The 11,109-nt window shown below is 41.7% G+C and overlaps 1 long non-coding RNA gene across 2 annotated transcripts; it reads left to right on the top strand.

The window, feature by feature from the left end:
- Window positions 1–1,815: 1,815 nt before the first annotated feature.
- Window positions 1,816–10,829, top strand: LOC106492451 (uncharacterized). 2 transcript variants are annotated; one of them, XR_001293996.1, is made up of 3 exons: window positions 1,816–1,873; window positions 9,122–9,199; window positions 9,795–10,829. It is a non-coding gene; the product is annotated as an uncharacterized lncRNA (long non-coding RNA). The 2 variants fall into 2 exon arrangements; XR_001293999.2 differs by lacking the exon at window positions 1,816–1,873 and adding an exon at window positions 8,086–8,214.
- Window positions 10,830–11,109: the final 280 nt, after the last annotated feature.

Below are 11,109 nucleotides of genomic sequence, written 5' to 3'. Positions count from 1 at the left end.
CTCAGAAGCATCAGATAAAGCTGGCAGGTGGCAAATTTAATACAAACCAAACGAAAAACTTTTTCATTCAGTGTGAAATGGAGCTGTTAACCACGTTGCCCCAGGATGTGGCAAATGTTTACTATCAGAGTAAATTCAGGGTTAAGTGAAAAAGTTCACAGAGGGGAAATCTATCCAGGGCTATTTAAAACAGAAGAACATCACTTCCATTTTAGAGACTGCCCTAGCTAGAAATTGTTCGAAACTGTTCTGGAGAAGTGAAAAAGCAAAATAATTGTATTCTTCACTTCACTTTCACTTTCTCAGAAATGTTCTGTATGCCCCAAGTACTAAAATGTGGTCAATATTTAAAACTGATCATTTGCCAAGCTTTTTTTCCCTTTCACCAGCAGAGAATGTATAACATACCTTAAAATGTTTTGTTTAAGGTGAAGGAAAGCTTGCATAATAAAATGTATTTTTGCAACATGTTTTCCTTATGTGGATGGCCTCAGCCCTGTATGTACATACAGAAGAGGCTAGGAATGGTGGTTTCTCTGTGCTAGCATGCTTCAAGTATCAGAGTTTATAATTTCTGTCTTGTACATCCAGTGGCAGGGCCTATAGAGCTTTCCAAATGACATTTGTTTTCATGTAATTCAAATACTGTCACTTCAGGTGGTTGCTGGAACAAGTGGTAGGTCCTGAACCTATAATCAGAGGACATAAGTAGCATCTATACAGTACTTAATCTCATACATAGTAAATATTGTATCTGGCAAGTGCTGTGAACTTTCATTTGATCAAGGACTTCTCCCCTGATTATTCTGGTGACATCATGCAACTATATGTCTTTGTGGAACGCAGAACTAGAGTGTAACTATTTTTCTTGTTCCGTATACAGGCTCTAACCATCTGAAACCTAAAAAACAGATACAAAATGATTTACAAGGAAGTGCATGGTTTGAACTTGGACAGCACCTGCAGCTTCAGCAAAATCCTGTCTCGCACCTGCTCATACCAGAATCATCATCTTTGATATTTGGAATATGTAAATCAACTACAAAGCCTCTATGCCAGCACCTCTATAAGGACCCCAAGAGCCTATAGCTGCCATAAAACATTGCTCTACTATGAAACATGGATTTGTGTCCAAAGAACGCTTCTTTGAATGCCACAATAGGATCATCTTTTATCATTGTTACAAAAATCTAACTGAACAGGAACTCCAAGCTATTTAAATTCCTTCTATCTGCTTGGGTAAAGTCAGTATTTCCAAATAAAGCATCAGTGTGATTTGTGGAGTCCTGGCATAGCTGTCATGTGGAACTAGCAGCTGTAAAGAGGGGTCAGCAGTGACGGTTTCTTTCACACGGAACCGTGATTTTGTGAGGCTTGAGTCACTTTGCATTGGCCTTAACTAGACAAACACCCGGGTGGGAGTTGCTTCTCCTCTGGGCTAAGTAAAAGGAGAGAACAGGTACGTCTCACACCAGCAGCTCTCACACCCGAAGCCCGGATCTGGTCACATATTAGTAAACGGTTTCGCCTTTTAGGTCTCGTACGACGTAGGTCCGCTGCTCTCGGCGGGCCCGTTTGAACCGCCGTGCCGGGCTGCCGGGGCCGCGGCGGGCGCGGGGCCGCGCCGCCCCCGCCCCCGGGCACCCTCCCCCCGAGGCCGTTGCCACCGCCTCTGCCCGCCGCCGGGGGGGGGAGGGGCCAGGCGCTCTGCCGCCGTTGGCGCGATAGGGCTGCGCCCACCTGCCTGCCGCGGGAGCGCAGCTGCTGTGTGGGGCCCGCCGCGGGCTGCGGAGCGCCCTTTGTCCGCTGGCCCGGGCCGGCCAGCTGCTGCGGGACTCGCTCGTCTCCGTCCTCGCCGGGTGCAGCGAGCCGGGTAAGTCCGCGCTGCCCCCGCCCAGCCTCTCCCTGCTCGCCCGGCGGATCTCCTGGGTACTGGGAGAGGGGGCAGGTGGGGGCGGGCGTCAGCAACAGCTTGTTTCCAGAGCGAGCTTGTGTGCCGGCTGCTTCGGGACTCGCAGTCCCCGTTAGAGCAGAGGCCGCCGGGCCCCGGGGCGCCATGTCCTTGAGGAAGCGGCGGTAGCTGTTTGCTCAGTCCGGGATCTGCGGGGGCTTCTCAGAGGTTGGGTCTTGCTTCAGCCGGGCTGCCTGTAACCTCCCCGGCCCAGGCGGGCGCCTTCGCCCGGATCGCTGCGCGGCCGCGACCTCGCGCTCTCGACTCCTCCTGTTTTTACTTGCCTATAGCAGGGAATATTAGTGGATTTTTTTTGTTTGTTTTGTTTTCTTTTCCTGTGCTCTAAATGCTTGGTGCGGAAATGGACCCCAGCTGCAAACCGTGATTTCTTCATGACATGACTTGCAATCTTTATTCTGCCTTTATTTTGGAAAACAAAGTTTTTGCCATCCTAGAAACCCCTGAACCACATACTTTGGGGAATTAGCATCTTGCTCTCTACAAACCTCCTAAACCATCCACTGTTAGCTAATACCACTAACTCCCCCCCTTCTCATATTTCACATACAGATGAAAGGCTGTTAGCTCTCCTGTTCAACGTTCTCTGAATATCAAGAAATCAAAGCATGCCACATCTTGTTTTTTGTATATTCCCCAACCTAGCTATTTTCTTTAAATCTCTTTTCCTTGTGGGCAGAAGACCCAGTCTTTTTGCATCTCATGCCCACAGGTTTGAGTAAATCAGAGCTTCCTCTTTTGAAGTTGCAGACCACACACTTTCATCCAGTAAAAGCAGAAAATAGACTTCTAAGCAGCAGGCTAGGATGTTAATCATTTACCCAGCTCTCAGTAAGACACTTTGTGCTGCCACACAAGACTCTTGTGCACTGCAGGAATTCCTGCTCTCCATGAAGCTCCTGTGTTCATTCTGCAGCTCCTTCTGCACTCTCCTTGTCTTGCAGAGACTTAGGAGCAGTGAAGCTTTACCACTCACATCTCTTTTTCATCCTGTCTTCTGAAGTAATGCAATCATTAGGATTCTCACTTTTTTCCCTCTTCCACATCCTTTCTCATTCAGATTTTTCTATGTGGACTTTTAAAAGACTTTTTCCAGGTACCAAGTAATAAGGAATGCTCTGTAAGTGATTGCCTTCATTCAGATTTTCTAGGTTTTAAATACCTTTTATTTTTACTGACTTGGAGAGATCCTATAGAAATACACGTGTTATTTTAAAATAACTTTTAACTTCAATCTGTCAAATTACAGTTGAGATTAAAGATCTAGCGTATATGGATTAATTCCATGGACCAAGCAAAAAAGGCATGAATTTATGGATTCTGTGTTGCAAAACCACGTAGAACTACTTTCTGCCCATTTTATTGTGCCATTCCATAACAAATCCACTGCTAAAAAACAGACAGAATTCCTAGAGAAACTGGAAAATTGATGAACTCTGGGCAGGAGCCCTTGTCCTTCAGTTTCTAAAATGCAGCTTTGGTCAACCTAAAAAGAAAGAATGGAAGAGGCAAACAAACCCCTATACTCTCTAGTCTGTGATTTTCCATCAGCAGGCACACTTCTCATCCATGCTGTGTCTGTAACAGTTAAAACTCGAGGAAATTATGAAATTAAAGGGAAATTTTAATTTTGCTTTGTGTACAACCTATATGTATACATTCCATTTCCAGCTAGTTATTAATGTGAAATGTGGAAGGCTAGAAGATTTTACATGCTTGTCATCATTCAGTGTTCTTTAATGTTCTTCTTTTTAAAATTAGCATGAGAAAACAGAATCATACATAATTGTCTGTTATATTGTTTTGCCTTTAGAGTAAATCTAGCTGTTTTAGCTTAAACCAATCTTGCCAGCCTGCTATAAAAAACTTAAAACCAACAACAACAACCCTAAATTTGTTGTTCTTGCGTGTGGGAGAGGGAAGGGCAGGCAGAGGACAATTTTTACTTCTTGTGTGAATCAGCCACAAAGAAATTCTGAATAGAGGCTCATGGAATATCTTTCCTGCGATTATTTTCTTTATCCTCTTATCTTGGAAAGTTCAACTTCCTGTTGCTGAAAAGGGGTTCTGCTTGATTTGAAGGTGTGCTTAGAGATTTGCTATTTCTATGAAGCTTAGTAGGGAGCATATATGCCAGTCACATGCACTCAGAATGTGCCAGAGCCCTTTTTAGATATATAAAAATAAAATGTTAGCAATGACTACTGAATTCTTTTCCCAGTATTAGCATTTTTTAGCTCTTTTGGGATAAATGCTGTTCCTTTTCATGTGTCTAATCTGATTTCAGAGTTCTGTTCTTCTGTGGCAACTGATGATGGTGAGAAATACCTGTATCTAAGGGAATAGACACAGAAGTAAAGGGAGTAAAATGGAAGGCATGGCTTACTGCTAGGATTTAAGACAGACCTTTGCTGGTTCTTCCACTATCCAGTGGGTACTACTTTCTCAGGCAGTTGGTGACGTCAAAGACGTATGGCTTCTGCTTTCCTGCCTTGCAGCAGAAATGTATATCCCTGCATATTAAATAAAACCCTTGAGTGGTTTAAGAGAAAACAGAAAGCTAGTGTATACCCACCTAAGTTTGAGGCTGTGGACATGTTATGATAGTGATGTAAAACTCAACAGTATTTTTACATGTAATTTAAAATATTTATTCTACCTATATTAATGACAGTGGCTTAGATTAGCCACCTATAGGCTCTGAAGCAATCCATTTCCCACCTGAATGGAAGGGGATGCAGCTGCCTCCATGACAGTCTTGTCTATCTCCGTTGAGACTCCCTGGAGGCTCTCTGTACTAAGTAGGAGTCTGACAACTGATGGAACAGAGTGTTAAGGATGAATGGGTGGAAGATGTGGAAGAACATGCAGAGAATATGCATGTTATTTCCCCTCCAGTGTTGCAAAGAACTGTATGGGAAAACAAGCTATTCTGTGAACCGCAGAACCACACAAATTCACAAGAAACCAGGCTCTATTTGTGGTTAGATAGTCATGAATGGTGTTCTTCTCTGTGAGCTCTTAGGGGTTCTTCCTCTTCTGCCTAATCACTACTTTTCACAAGATGTGAAAAAACATAATTATCTTAATGCTCTCAAATTTACCTGTAGTCAGCCAAAGGGTTCAAAAATTGTGGAAGGACAGACCAAGGGAAGTGCTCAGGATGATCTCTGTGCTTAGAAAACCTGGCTAATAATAGTATGGCCTTTGATTCTGTTCCTGGGTGTAGTATCAGATGTGGAGGAAAGAGGGGAAGCTTGTCTGTAGCATGACTTTAATTTGGGTGCCATGTCTGAGAGTCAGAAGAAGAAGGAGTTGGAATGTGGAGATCCTTGTGTGGGATCACAGGATTGTATTGTGGATTGCGGGAGAGCTGTTGAGTTGGAGATGGCTTTGGTGATCTGAACAGGCTGTGAGGTTTACTTCAGGAGTTCCAGAGTTCCTCTAGCAGGCCTTCTGGTTGCCGCTTTTCTGCTCTCCATCATCCCATCTGGGAAGCCAGAAGCATTATCAGGATGAGAGTATTCATTAGTGAAGTGCCTGCTGGCATGAGCAAAAGCAATTTTGCACCGCCACGTCTGGATGCAATTCAAGATCACTAGCTATGATATAAAGGGGTTTGCGAATTTTCATACTGATTTGATCTGCAGACTTGCCTGTTCTTGTTTCTTCTTGGTACCATTGTCCACCATCTGTTACAGACCTTGTACCAAACTCTGCATGGGAATAGCACCATCGAATTCAGCGTCTTTATTACAAGACAGACCTCTGTGAGCACTGTAATGGGTGGCATTGTGGCTCTGATGCACTTTTTACTTCGGACTCCTTCCTCACCTCACATCTTTGGAATGATGCTTTATCTTTGGAAGTGAAGAGCTTGCAGATGTCCATTCACTTATACAATTGTTTTCCTTGTCCAAGACTAGACTATGTCATGTAGGAGCAGTAAAATGGCCTTGGTTCCCATGCTGCTTATGCTTCTCCTTGGCATTTGGTGCTGTTTATGCAAATGTGAAAGATAAAGTCACCAAGCAGTTAGTTTGAACTGATACTTTTATTTGCTTTTGGGAAACATAATATACCAGTAATTTTATCTACTGTGTTTCCAACTCAGAGGAAGTGTTCTTCATTACTGCCACCCTAAAGACTATTTGATAGAAAAAGAAAGATGTTTCTACATTCTGAAATTCAATGATTTCACATTTTTATACCTAAGGATTTATACTCTTGTCTGGTAGCATAAGTCTGAATAAAATGACTGTCTTTCTTCACTGTTTCCTTGAGGAGTGAAGGCATTTTAACATAAAGATATTTATGCTGTTCTTTATGAGTAGTAGCTGATGTTTTAACTCTGACATTAAATCAGCTAGGTAAAGGAGTGCTGTAGAAACTGTGTTCAGTCAATGGAACAGCTAAGAGGGGTAGCAGTAGGGTGCAAATAGTCCTTGCACTTAATTAGGAGGATCTGCTGAAAAGAGGTAGCTACGCTTTCCTTGCAATGGAGATGCACAAGAGAGATCTGGAGAAGTGGGTAAACTAACTATTAACTTTAACATATTTTTCATGATATTTGTATTTAGTTCAAGTTGTCTATCAATTTTTTTAGAAGATGGTTTAGAACATCATAGTAGCTTTCTTGAAAACCTCAGTTCTTGTAAAAAGTCAGTAAATTTGCATTTCCAGAAGGAGCAACAACAACCAATATCAGTATAAAATCCTGTTAAGAAATCTAGAGACTGAAGGAGCATGCAAAATCTCTACATGTGTATTATTTTCACTGCATTTAATTTTTCGCATCTAAACTGTTGGTTTCAGGCCTAATATTGTAGTGACTTAAAATAAGTGTGGCTGGCTCTCATTGATCTCTGTGGATTGAACATGTGACTGATGTCTGATGCCTTTGGTAGATGTTGCCACTCCTAAGCCAAGGATGTTTCTTTCACTTGATCAGTTCTTGAAACTTCTCAGGCTCATTCGTTTACCTAAAATAGAGTCAGTTTGTCTGTAATATTCTAAGCTAGTCAGAGCAGGAATTTAGTGGATTAGATAATCCGACCCTGGGCTGGCAAAATCCACCAAGGGAGTTGGATGGCTGGAGGAGGCAGCAAGTTTTGCTCTCTGATCTAACTTTCTTCACCACAAACCGTCATATGAAAGAATGTAAGCTCTCCTTTCAGAACCTTGCTATAAAAACATGTTTGGGAATGTAACCGTAGATAATTGTCATAAATTAAACTGAATACTTATAACACCTATTAACACTGCAATTAAAATCCTTGGCTCTGATTTAGCACTTTTTTGTTCATGGTGTTGTACTAGTTATTACTACTTCACCAAAAGTGGTGGACAGCTCAGGGACCAAGAGACTTGTTTGGTGTCCCCCAGGAAGACACATCTGAGACTTGAAACCAGGTGTCTCAAATCCTGCGAGTTAGTCCCTGTCCATTCTTCCTCTTTAATTAGTCCTGGAGATTTTTGGGATTCTCTTCTTTTGAACTGTAGCTCTGTATTCTAACTATGATTTAAAAACTTGTCAGGAGACTTTCAGCAACACTTTAAAAAAAGCAATGGTTTGCCCATGTATATATAACAGAAAAGGGCTATTAACAAATTATGTAGAGAAGAGTCAGGAGTTTCAAATGAAGTACTGGGGATCAAATGCACAGGACATAATGAGAGTATGGTATCTTTGTCTTAACCTGCTAACTGTTTTGGTCCCTCTCTTCACCTTTCATCATCCTTTTTTCTAGATGCTACGTTTGTAAAGCTTCTATTTATTCTTGTGTGATGCCACAACACTGACAATAAAAGGAAGCTCAAACTAAAGGCCCAATGATAAAAACATTTAAAAACACAAGTGCTTGAAGCTTTCTTTAGCTGAGAAAGTGATTTTATTTCACAGAATCAAGTTTAAGTGAAAAAACAAAACCTTCTTATTTTGTGTGCCAGGCAGCCTGTGCTGGTGGGAGCAACAGCCCCTATCACTAGCAAGCAAGGATTTTGTTTGTGTTTGACCTAACAGGAATCACAGAATCACAGAATCGCTGAGGTTGGAAGGGACCTCTGGAGATCATCTAGTCCAACCCCCCTGCTCAAGCAGGGTCACCTAGAGCACATTGCACAGGATTGCATCCAGGCGCGTTTTGAATATTTCCAGAGGAACAGAGTTAAAGCCAGTGCTGAGTGCATTTGAAAACCTTGTTCATAATGATTTCATTCATCTTGCAATAAAAGAGAAAGAACAAGTGAGTGTATCCTCACAAATTTCACAACCTATTAGGAATGTTTTCAAATAAGTGTATAAACCTCTTAGACAACCTAAAGTTTCTGGACGGCTTCTGTTCTCTTATATCTTATCTGTGGTCACAAGCTGCTGTGGATCATGTTTGTCCATCTGGGTTGTTTTTCTTCATTCTGATGCTTTTGAAATGAAAAACTGCCAGTTTTGCCTGATGTTGTTTCTGGAAGGATCCTTTGAGGAGGAAACTTTACTGTTAGCATAAGTAACTAGAAAAGAAGACCTATATGGGAAGGAAGAAGGTATAAGGAGTAGAGAGAACAGGAAGAATGGGGACTACTGAAGAATGATACTGGCTCAACTATTTTCCACGTTGAATTCAATGTTGACTTCTGAGCAGAGCATGTTTCTTTGTAGTCCACACTCATGGGAACCTGAGACAGAGGGAAGGAAAGTGCAGATGAACCCAGAAAATAAATCTGAGTCCTCCTGCTTTCTCTTTCTCCTCCTTTCTTCCCATCCCCAGTTAAAAACAGAAAAAAACAGACTTCCTTCCTTATCAGCATCTGGAACAAAAATAACTTTAGTTGACTTTAACATCATGTATGCAACATGTACGTGTGTGTGAGAGAGATTTTACTGAGGAAAGCTAGGGCTTTGCTCTGAGCAGATTTTGTGATGATCAGCTCTGGCATATTAATTAGACTGAGCTGACAATGATCCTCACCTGTACAGGGATCCAGAAAGGGAGGATTGCTGTGATACATGGGATAGTTTGAGACAAGGAAGAAAGAGGCTGGTAGGATAGAGTCAGGGTGGGTTGGGGGAAGGCTGAAGTATCTGCATTTGGTAGAAGTGACTGTCTGCTAAGAAAACATAGAGTGAAACTAAGTTTATGCTTTCTCCCATTGCAGGACATGTACTGCCTTTCAGAGAAATGTGTGAGAGGAGAGCCAGGAAAGCTGTGACTAGACAGTGCTGTGAGTGCACAGGTACATTAATCATTCCTGATCTCTTTCAGCTTGGTACGTGCAGGAACAAGAGCACCTTAATAAATTATCTTCTTCTAATGTGAGTAGAAAGAGTTGCTTCTCCTTCCATCTCTGAAACATTGAAGGGTAGATGTAAGTGTTGGATCTGCTGCCCCAAGAGGTCTGTTCTGTAGGCAGTCTCTTCTTGAATGTGTGTGGGGTCAGTGTGACTGTCTCATTTGTTGTGTAAAGTGAAGTTTTCACACAAGTGAAGTTTCCTGATCTAAAACCAGGCTGACACTGAATGTGTGAAGTTCAACAAGCTAAATTCAATATTTACACATACCCAGTTGAGGGAAATGGTGGGTATAATCAGAAACTGCAAATACAAACAATAGCCAAGATAGATCTGAAGACTCCAGAGATATTTGGTTTCATATGGGGTTTGATCATCCAGCTTTGTCCATCTCTCGTGTTCCTTGCTCTCTTTAGTCTATTCCCTTTATTGCCTGCCTCCTTCCCCAAATCATATGCTATTAGGATTTTTTTTCCCTTTTTACGTTAAGATCTTTTCCCGGTGCCTAAAAGCTTTCCACTTTCTCTTTGCTTTTAACAGTGTTACAGTCATGTGGGAGAGAAGAACGAGCTGCTTCTGGCTACTGGCCCCAGAATTCTGCACTATGTGGAAAAGCCATTAGTAATTCTTACTATTAGAACAGTGCTTAATACCCAGACAATTTGCTATTTTTGCTCAGTGCTGTACAACTACATGATGAGAGAGAGATCCCTGTCCCAAACAGTTTCTGTTCTGAGGGGAGACTAAATGGGAAGGTAGACATTAAAGCTTCAAGCTAAATGAAACCATCCTAAATTATCAAGTGCCAATGTGAAACGTTGGGTAGAAAATGCTCTGCTGAAGCCTTTCAGTTTGAGGAACTGCAGTCTGATTTGCAATTATGATTGGAGTTTGGCACTGACACCATTTCCGTGCATCTTCTCAAGTCTGAGAAGTCAAACATTCTAGATCCCTCCTGAATTTAAGGATGCTTCTCCCCACAAACCACCAGCGGTAGAAGCTGTCACTCAGTTGGTAAACCTTATTGCAAACCATGATTCTGCCAAGTTTGTCTGCGTGAACTTATTCATACTGTTTTTCGAGATTTTTTTTCCCCCCCTCTGAAGCTGGATATTCACTGTTAAAAGTCTTCAAGTGCTGTTGAAACTGAAGATGACTTCATTTAGTTTGAAGCAAACAATTGCGTTTAATAACTGCTGTTCCGTAAGATACACCGTTGGCTGTGTGAACGCTTAACCATCATCTTCTCTGTATTTTTGCAAGATACAGCAAGCATATCAGGAATTACTTTTTAACCGTACACCTCTAAATGCTACCATTTCATAATTTTGTACTAAAACACACAGATAATGGACCTTCCTGTTTAGTTAAGGTACTATGGCCTCTAATTACTCACCTGGAGTTCTAATCTGTAAGAGTTGCTAAGTAGCTGGTGAAGTTGTTTATTATGATAATAAAAGAGCTGTCAGTTTAACTGTGCTGCTTTATGGTAGTTATGCTGAATGGACCACACATTCGGATGAAGGGTCATTAGAAGGAGAGCTTGAAAGTTAGTGAATACCTTTAAAAGTGATATTTCTGGTAGATAATATTAGAAGTATACCCTGGGGGGTGGGGAGGGGGTATCAGAATGGGTCTAGTTTAACTGCTAAGAAAAGTAAGACTGTGATTCTTGAGTGGTCCTGAACAGAAATTTGGGGTGGTAGGGGGTCTAGTCACCAGAAAACTTTCCTGCTGCTTTATTTTCTGTTAAGACTTATACAGCAGCGTGTGAAAGCAAATTAGTCTCTGAAAATATAGAAAGTGTATATATATATCTTTTGGTATTTTGACAAAAATTGCTTAAGATTGCTGT

This window comes from Apteryx mantelli, chromosome 2 (assembly GCF_036417845.1).
Source record: "Apteryx mantelli isolate bAptMan1 chromosome 2, bAptMan1.hap1, whole genome shotgun sequence".
Taxonomy (NCBI): Eukaryota; Metazoa; Chordata; class Aves; order Apterygiformes; family Apterygidae; genus Apteryx; species Apteryx mantelli.
Note: the sequence above shows the minus strand (reverse complement) of the source record. Positions and strands in the feature narration are given on the sequence as shown.